The following is a 12,092-nucleotide window of genomic DNA, read 5'->3' as shown; positions in this document are numbered from 1 at the left end:
TATGAACTATACATAAAATATGAAATTTCTTCAAATATATATTATATACTGCACATAAAATATCAAATTTCACCAAATATATATTATTTACTGTACAAGAAATATCAAACTACACCTAATATATATGATATACTGTACATAAAATATCAAAGTACACCAAATATATGTTATATACTGTACAAAAAATATTAAAGTACACCAAATATATATTATACACTGCACATAAAATATCAAATTTCACCAAATATTTATTATCTACAGTACATAAAATATCAAAGTTCACCAAATATATATTATACACTGTACATCAAATATCAAATTTCACCAAATTTATATTTTATACTGTACAAAGAATATCAAACTACACCAAATATATACTATATACTATACATAAAATATCAAACTACACCAAATATATATTATATACTGTACATAAAATATCCAATTTCTTCAAATATATATTATATACTGTACATAGAAAATCAAATGACACAAAATATATATTATGCACTGTACATAAAATATCAAATTTCACCAAATACTTATTATATACAGTACATAAAATATCAAAGTTCACCAAATATATATTATACACCGTACATCAAATATCAAATTTCACCAAATATATATTATGTACTGTACATAAAATATCAACTTTCACCAGATATATATTTTATATTGTACATAAAGTATCAAACTACACCAAATATACACTATATACTGTACATAAGATATCAAACTACACCAAATATATATTATATACTGTACATAAAATATCAAATTTCACCAAATTTATATTGTATACCGGACACAAAATATCAAATTTCATCAAATATATATTACAGACTGTACACGAAATGTCAAATTTCACCAAATATATATTGTATACTGTACATAAAATATCAAATTTCACCAAAAATATACTATATGCTGTATATAAAATAAGAAATTTCACCAAATATATATTATGTACTGTATATAAAATATCAAATTTCTTCAAATATATATTATATACTGTACATAAAATATCAAATTTCACCAAATATATATTATATACTGTACATAGAATGTCAAATGACACCAAATGTGTATTATGCACTGTACATAAAATATCAAATTTCACCAAATATTTATTATATACACTACATAAAATATGAAAGTTCACCAAATATATATTATACACTGTACATCAAATATCAAATTTCACGAAATATATATTATGTACTGTACATAAAATATCAACTTTCACCAGATATATATTTTATATTGTACATAAAATATCAAACTACACCAAATATACACTATATACTGTACATAAAATACCAAACTACACCAAATATATATTATATATTGTACATAAAATATCAAATTTCACCAAATTTATATTGTATACCGGACACAAAATATCAAATTTCATCAAATATATATTACAGACTGTACACAAAATGTCAAATTTCACCAAATATATATTGTATACTGTACATAAAATATCAAATTTCACCAAAAATATACTATATACTGTAGATAAAGTAACAAATTTCACCAAATATATATTATGAACTGTACATAAAATATGAAATTTCTTCAAATATATATTATATACTGTACATAAAATATCAAATTTCACCAAATATATATTATTTACTGTACAAGAAATATCAAACTACACCTAATATATATGATATACTGTACATAAAATATCAAAGTACACCAAATATATATTATATACTGTACAAAAAATATCAAAGTACACCAAATATATATTATACACTGCACATAAAATATCAAATTTCACCAAATATTTATTATCTACAGTACATAAAATATCAAAGTTCACCAAATATATATTATACACTGTACATCAAATATCAAATTTCACCAAATTTATATTTTATACTGTACAAAGAATATCAAACTACACCAAATATATACTATATACTATACATAAAATATCAAACTACACCAAATATATATTATATACTGTACATAAAATATCCAATTTCTTCAAATATATATTATATACTGTACATAGAAAATCAAATGACACCAAATATATATTATGCACTGTACATAAAATATCAAATTTCACCAAATACTTATTATATACAGTACATAAAATATCAAAGTTCACCAAATATATATTATACACCGTACATCAAATATCAAATTTCACCAAATATATATTATGTACTGTACATAAAATATCAACTTTCACCAGATATATATTTTATATTGTACATAAAGTATCAAACTACACCAAATATACACTATATACTGTACATAAGATATCAAACTACACCAAATATATATTATATACTGTACATAAAATATCAAATTTCACCAAATTTATATTGTATACCGGACACAAAATATCAAATTTCATCAAATATATATTACAGACTGTACACGAAATGTCAAATTTCACCAAATATATATTGTATACTGTACATAAAATATCAAATTTCACCAAAAATATACTATATGCTGTATATAAAATAAGAAATTTCACCAAATATATATTATGTACTGTATATAAAATATCAAATTTCTTCAAATATATATTATATACTGTACATAAAATATCAAATTTCACCAAATATATATTATATACTGTACATAGAATGTCAAATGACACCAAATGTGTATTATGCACTGTACATAAAATATCAAATTTCACCAAATATTTATTATATACACTACATAAAATATGAAAGTTCACCAAATATATATTATACACTGTACATCAAATATCAAATTTCACGAAATATATATTATGTACTGTACATAAAATATCAACTTTCACCAGATATATATTTTATATTGTACATAAAATATCAAACTACACCAAATATACACTATATACTGTACATAAAATACCAAACTACACCAAATATATATTATATATTGTACATAAAATATCAAATTTCACCAAATTTATATTGTATACCGGACACAAAATATCAAATTTCATCAAATATATATTACAGACTGTACACAAAATGTCAAATTTCACCAAATATATATTGTATACTGTACATAAAATATCAAATTTCACCAAAAATATACTATATACTGTAGATAAAGTAACAAATTTCACCAAATATATATTATGAACTGTACATAAAATATGAAATTTCTTCAAATATATATTATATACTGTACATAAAATATCAAATTTCACCAAATATATATTATTTACTGTACAAGAAATATCAAACTACACCTAATATATATGATATACTGTACATAAAATATCAAAGTACACCAAATATATATTATATACTGTACAAAAAATATCAAAGTACACCAAATATATATTATACACTGCACATAAAATATCAAATTTCACCAAATATTTATTATCTACAGTACATAAAATATCAAAGTTCACCAAATATATATTATACACTGTACATCAAATATCAAATTTCACCAAATTTATATTTTATACTGTACAAAGAATATCAAACTACACCAAATATATACTATATACTATACATAAAATATCAAACTACACCAAATATATATTATATACTGTACATAAAATATCCAATTTCTTCAAATATATATTATATACTGTACATAGAAAATCAAATGACACCAAATATATATTATGCACTGTACATAAAATATCAAATTTCACCAAATACTTATTATATACAGTACATAAAATATCAAAGTTCACCAAATATATATTATACACCGTACATCAAATATCAAATTTCACCAAATATATATTATGTACTGTACATAAAATATCAACTTTCACCAGATATATATTTTATATTGTACATAAAGTATCAAACTACACCAAATATACACTATATACTGTACATAAGATATCAAACTACACCAAATATATATTATATACTGTACATAAAATATCAAATTTCACCAAATTTATATTGTATACCGGACACAAAATATCAAATTTCATCAAATATATATTACAGACTGTACACAAAATGTCAAATTTCACCAAATATATATTGTATACTGTACATAAAATATCAAATTTCACCAAAAATATACTATATGCTGTATATAAAATAAGAAATTTCACCAAATATATATTATGTACTGTACATAAAATATCAAATTTCTTCAAATATATATTATATACTGTACATAAAATATCAAATTTCACCAAATATATATTATATACTGTACATAGAATGTCAAATGACACCAAATGTGTATTATGCACTGTACATAAAATATCAAATTTCACCAAATATTTATTATATACAGTACATAAAATATCAAAGTTCACCAAATATATATTATACACTGTACATCAAATATCAAATTTCACGAAATATATATTATGTACTGTACATAAAATATCAACTTTCACTAGATATATATTTTATATTGTACATAAAATATCAAACTACACCAATATACACTATATACTGTACGTAAAATATCAAACTACACCAAATATATATTATATACTGTACATAAAATATCAAATTTCACCAAATTTATATTGTATACCGGACACAAAATATCAAATTTCATCAAATATATTTTACAGACTGTACACAAAATGTCAAATTTCACCAAATATATATTATATACTGTACATAAAATATCAAATTTCACCAAAAATATACTATATACTGTACATAACATAACAAATTTCACCAAATATATATTATGTACTGTACATAAAATATGAAATTTCACCAAATATATATTATATACTGTACATAAAATATCAAATTTCACAAAATATTTATTATATACCGCACATAAAATATCAAAGTTCACCAAATATATATTATACACTGTACATCAAATATCAAATTTCACCAAATATATATTACGTACTGTACATAAAATATCAAATTTCACCAAATATATATTATATATTGTACGTAAAATATCAAACTACACCAAATAAATACTATATACTGTATATAAAATATAAACCTACACCAAATATATATTATATAGTGTACATAAAATATCAAATTTCACAATATTTATATTGTATACTGTATACAAAATATCAAATATCAACAAATACATATTACAGACTGTACAGAAAATATCAAATTTCACCAAAAATATACTATATACTCTACATAAAATAACAAATTTCCCCAAATATATATTATGTACTGTACGTAAAATATCAAATTTCTTCAAATATGTATTGTATAGTGTACATTAAATGTCAAATTTCACCATATATATATTATACACTGTACAAGAAATATCAAACTACACCAAATATATAAGATATACTGCAAATAAAATATCAAAGTACACCAAATATATATTATATACTGTACAAAAAATATCAAAGTACACGAAATATATATTATATATTGTACATAAAATATCAAATTTCACCGAATATTTATTATAAACCGTACATAAAATATCAAAGTTCACCAAATATATATTATACACTGTACATCAAATATCAAATTTCACCAAATATGTATTTTGTACTGTACATAAAATATCAAATTTCACCAAATATATATTATATATTGTACATAAAATATCAAACTACACCAAATAACTACTATATACTGTACATAACATATCAACCTACACCAAATATATATTATGTACTGTACATAAAATATCAAATTTCACAATATTTATATTGTATACCGTACACAAAATATCAAATTTCAACAAATATATATTACAGACTGTACACAAAATATCAAATTTCACCAAATATATATTATATACTGTACATATAATATCAAATTTCACCAAATTTATATTGTATACCGTACACAAAATATCAAATTTCATCAAATATATATTACAGACTGTACACAAAATATCAAATTTCACCAAATATATATTATACACTGTACATAAAATATCAAATTTCACCAGAAATATACTATATGCTGTACATAAAATAACAAATTTCACCAAATATATATTATGTACTGTAAATAAAATATCAAATTTCTTCAAATATATATTATATACTGTACATAAAATATCAAATTTCACCAAAAATATACTATATGCTGTACATAAAATAAGAAATTTCACCAAATATATATTATGTACTGTACATAAAATATCAAATTTCTTCACATATATTATATACTGTACATAAAATATCAAATTTCACCAAATATATATTATATACTGTACATAAAATATCAAAGTTCACCAAATATATATTATACACTGTACATCAAATATCAACTTTCACGAAATATATATTATGTACAGTACATAAAATATCAAATTTCACCAAATTTATATTTTATATTGTACATAGAATATCAAACTACACCAAATATATACTATATACTGTACATAAAATATCAAACTACTCCAAATATATATTATATACTGTACATAAAATATCAAATTTCACCAAATTTATATTGTATACCGTACACAAAATATCAAATTTCATCATATATATATTACAGACTGTACACAAAATATCAAATTTCACCAAATATATATTATATACTGTACATAAAATATCAAATTTCACCAAAAATATTCTATATGCTGTACATAAAATAACAAATTTCACCAAATATATATTATGTACTGTAAATGAAATATCAAATTTCTTCAATTATATATTATATACTGTACATAAAATATCAAATTTCACCAAAAATATACTATATGCTGTACATAAAATAAGAAATTTCACCAAATATATATTATGTACTGTACATAAAATATCAAATTTCTTCAAATATAAATTATATACTGTACATAAAATATCAAATTTCACCAAATATATATTATATACTGTACATAGAATGTCAAATGACACCAAATGTGTATTATGCACTGTACATAAAATATCAAATTTCACCAAATATTTATTATATACAGTACATAAAATATGAAAGTTCACCAAATATATATTATACACTGTACATCAAATATCAAATTTCACGAAATGTATATTATGTACTGTACATAAAATATCAACTTTCACCAGATATATATTTTATATTGTACATAAAATATCAAACTACACCAAATATACACTATATACTGTACATAAAATACCAAACTACACCAAATATATATTATATATTGTACATAAAATATCAAATTTCACCAAATTTATATTGTATACCGGACACAAAATATCAAATTTCATCAAATGTATATTACAGACTGTACACAAAATGTCAAATTTCACCAAATATATATTGTATACTGTACATAAAATATCAAATTTCACCAAAAATATACTATATACTGTAGATAAAGTAACAAATTTCACCAAATATATATTATGAACTGTACATAAAATATGAAATTTCTTCAAATATATATTATATACTGTACATAAAATATCAAATTTCACCAAATATATATTATTTACTGTACAAGAAATATCAAACTACACCTAATATATATGATATACTGTACATAAAATATCAAAGTACACCAAATATATATTATATACTGTACAAAAAATATCAAAGTACACCAAATATATATTATACACTGCACATAAAATATCAACTTTCACCAAATATTTATTATCTACAGTACATAAAATATCAAAGTTCACCAAATATATATTATACACTGTACATCAAATATCAAATTTCACCAAATTTATATTTTATACTGTACAAAGAATATCAAACTACACCAAATATATACTATATACTATACATAAAATATCAAACTACACCAAATATATATTATATACTGTACATAAAATATCCAATTTCTTCAAATATATATTATATACTGTACATAGAAAATCAAAGTACACCAAATATATATTATGCACTGTACATAAAATATCAAATTTCACCAAATACTTATTATATACAGTACATAAAATATCAAAGTTCACCAAATATATATTATACACCGTACATCAAATATCAAATTTCACCAAATATATATTATGTACTGTACATAAAATATCAACTTTCACCAGATATATATTTTATATTGTACATAAAGTATCAAACTACACCAAATATACACTATATACTGTACATAAGATATCAAACTACACCAAATATATATTATATACTGTACATAAAATATCAAATTTCACCAAATTTATATTGTATACCGGACACAAAATATCAAATTTCATCAAATATATATTACAGACTGTACACAAAATGTCAAATTTCACCAAATATATATTGTATACTGTACATAAAATATCAAATTTCACCAAAAATATACTATATGCTGTATATAAAATAAGAAATTTCACCAAATATATATTATGTACTTTACATAAAATATCAAATTTCTTCAAATATATATTACATACTGTACATAAAATATCAAATTTCACCAAATATATGTTATATACTGTACATAGAATGTCAAATGACACCAAATGTGTATTATGCACTGTACATAAAATATCAAATTTCACCAAATATTTATTATATACAGTACATAAAATATGAAAGTTCACCAAATATATATTATACACTGTACATCAAATATCAAATTTCACGAAATATATATTATGTACTGTACATAAAATATCAACTTTCACTAGATATATATTTTATATTGTACATAAAATATCAAACTACACCAATATACACTATATACTGTACATAAAATATCAAACTACACCAAATATATATTATATACTGTACATAAAATATCAAATTTCACCAAATTTATATTGTATACCGGACACAAAATATCAAATTTCATCAAATATATTTTACAGACTGTACACAAAATGTCAAATTTCACCAAATATATATTATATACTGTACATAAAATATCAAATTTCACCAAAAATATACTATATACTGTACATAACATAACAAATTTCACCAAATATATATTATGTACTGTACATAAAATATGAAATTTCACCAAATATATATTATATACTGTACATAAAATATCAAATTTCACAAAATATTTATTATATACCGCACATAAAATATCAAAGTTCACCAAATATATATGATGAACTGTACATAAAATATCAAATTTCTTCAAATATATATTATATACTGTACATAACATATCAAATTTCACCAAATATATATTATATAGTGTACAAGAAATATCAAACTACACCAAATATATGTGATATACTGTACATAAAATATCAAAGTACACCAAATATATATTATATACTGTACAAAAAATATCAAAGTACAACAAATATATATTATACACTGTGCATAAAATATCAAATTTCACCAAATATATATTTTATATTGTACATAAAATATCAAACTTCACCAAATATATACTATACACTGTACATAAAATATCAAACTACACCAAATATATATTATATACTGTACATAAAATATAAAACCTCTCCAAATTTATATTGTATACCGTACACAAAACATCAAATTTCATCAAATATATATTACAGACTGTACACAAAATATCAAATTTCACCAAATATATGTTATATACTGTACATAAAAAATCAAATTTCACCAAAAATATACTATATACTATACATAAAATAACAAATTTCACCAAATATATATTATGTACTGTACATAAAATATCAAATTTCTTCAAATATATCTTATATGCTGTACATAAATTATCAAATTTCACCAAATATATATTATACGCTGTACAAGAAATATCAAACTACACCAAATATATATGATCTACGGTACATAATATATCAAAGTACACCAAATTTATATTATATACTGTACAAAAAATATCAAAGTTCACCAAATATATATTATATACTGTACATAAAATATCAAATTTCACCAAATATATATTATATACCATACATAAAATATCAAATTTCACAAAATATATATTATACACTGTACATCAAATATCACATTTCACCAAATATGTATTTTATACTGTACATAAAATATCAAATTTCTCCAAATATATATTATACACTGTACAAGAAATATCAAACTACACCAAATATATATGATATACTGTACATAAAATATCAAAGTACACCAAATACATATTATACACTGTACAAAAAATATCAAACTACACCAAATATATATTATATACTCTACATAAAATATCAAATTTCACCAAATATTTATTATATACACTACATAAAATATCAAAGTTCACTAAATATATATTATACACTGTATATCAAATATCATATATCACCAAATATATATTATGTACTGTACATAAAATAACAAATTTCCCCAAATATATATTATGTACTGTACATAAAATATCAAAGTTCAACAAATATATATTATACACTGTACATCAAATATCAAATTTCACCAAATATATATTACGTACTGTACATAAAATATCAAATTTCACCAAATATATATTATATATTGTACGTAAAATATCAAACTACACCAAATAAATACTACATACTGTATATAAAATATCAACCTACACCAAATATATATTATATAGTATACATAAAATATCAAATTTCACAATATTTATATTGTATACTGTATACAAAATATCAAATATCAACAAATATATATTACAGACTGTACAGAAAATATCAAATTTCACCAAATATATATTATATACTCTACATAAAATATCAAATTTCACCAAAAATATACTATATACTCTACATAAAATAATAAATTTAACCAAATATATATTATGTACTGTACATAAAATATCAAATTTCTTCAAATATGTATTATATAGTGTACATTAAATGTCAAATTTCACCATATATATATTATACACTGTACAAGAAATATCAAACTACACCAAATATATAAGATATACCGCAAATAAAATATCAAAGTACACCAAATATATATTATATACTGTACAAAAAATATCAAAGTACACGAAATATATATTATATATTGTACATAAAATATCAAATTTCACCGAATATTTATTATAAACCGTACATAAAATATCAAAGTTCACCAAATATATATTATACACTGTACATCAAATATCAAATTTCACCAAATATGTATTTTGTACTGTACATAAAATATCAAATTTCACCAAATATATATTATATATTGTACATAAAATATCAAACTACACCAAATAACTACTATATACTGTACATAACATATCAACCTACACCAAATATATATTATGTACTGTACATAAAATATCAAATTTCACAATATTTATATTGTATACCGTACACAAAATATCAAATTTCAACAAATATATATTACAGACTGTACACAAAATATCAAATTTCACCAAATATATATTATATACTGTACATATAATATCAAATTTCACCAAAAATGTACTATATACTCTACATAAAATAACAAATTTCACCAAATATATATTAAGTACTGTACATAAAATATCAAATTTTGTCAAATATATATTATATACTATACATAAAATATCAAATTTCACCAAATATATATTATATACTGTACAAGAAATATCAAACTACACCAAATATATAGGATATACTGTACATAAAATATCAAAGTACACCAAATATATATTATATACTGTACAAAAAATATCAAACTACACCAAATATATCTTATATGCTGTACATAAAATATCAAATTTCACCAAATATTTATTATATACAGTACATAAAATATCAAACTTCACCAAATATATATTATACACTGTACATCAACTATCAAATTTCACCAAATATATATTATGTACTGTACATAAAATATCAACGTTCACCAGATATATATTTTATATTGTACATAAAGTATCAAACTACACCAAATATACACTATATACTGTACATAAGATATCAAACTGCACCAAATATATATTATATACTGTACATAAAATATCAAATTTCACCAAATTTATATTGTATACCGGACACAAAATATCAAATTTCATCAAATATATATTACAGACTGTACACAAAATGTCAAATTTCACCAAATATATATTGTATACTGTACATAAAATATCAAATTTCACCAAAAATATACTATATGCTGTATATAAAATAAGAAATTTCACCAAATATATATTATGTACTTTACATAAAATATCAAATTTCTTCAAATATATATTATATACTGTACATAAAATATCAAATTTCACCAAATATATGTTATATACTGTACATAGAATGTCAAATGACACCAAATGTGTATTATGCACTGTACATAAAATATCAAATTTCACCAAATATTTAT

The sequence above is a fragment of the Gorilla gorilla genome, chromosome 22 (assembly GCF_029281585.2).
Source record: "Gorilla gorilla gorilla isolate KB3781 chromosome 22, NHGRI_mGorGor1-v2.1_pri, whole genome shotgun sequence".
In the NCBI taxonomy this organism is placed as follows: Eukaryota; Metazoa; Chordata; class Mammalia; order Primates; family Hominidae; genus Gorilla; species Gorilla gorilla.
This window is presented reverse-complemented; position numbering follows the sequence as displayed.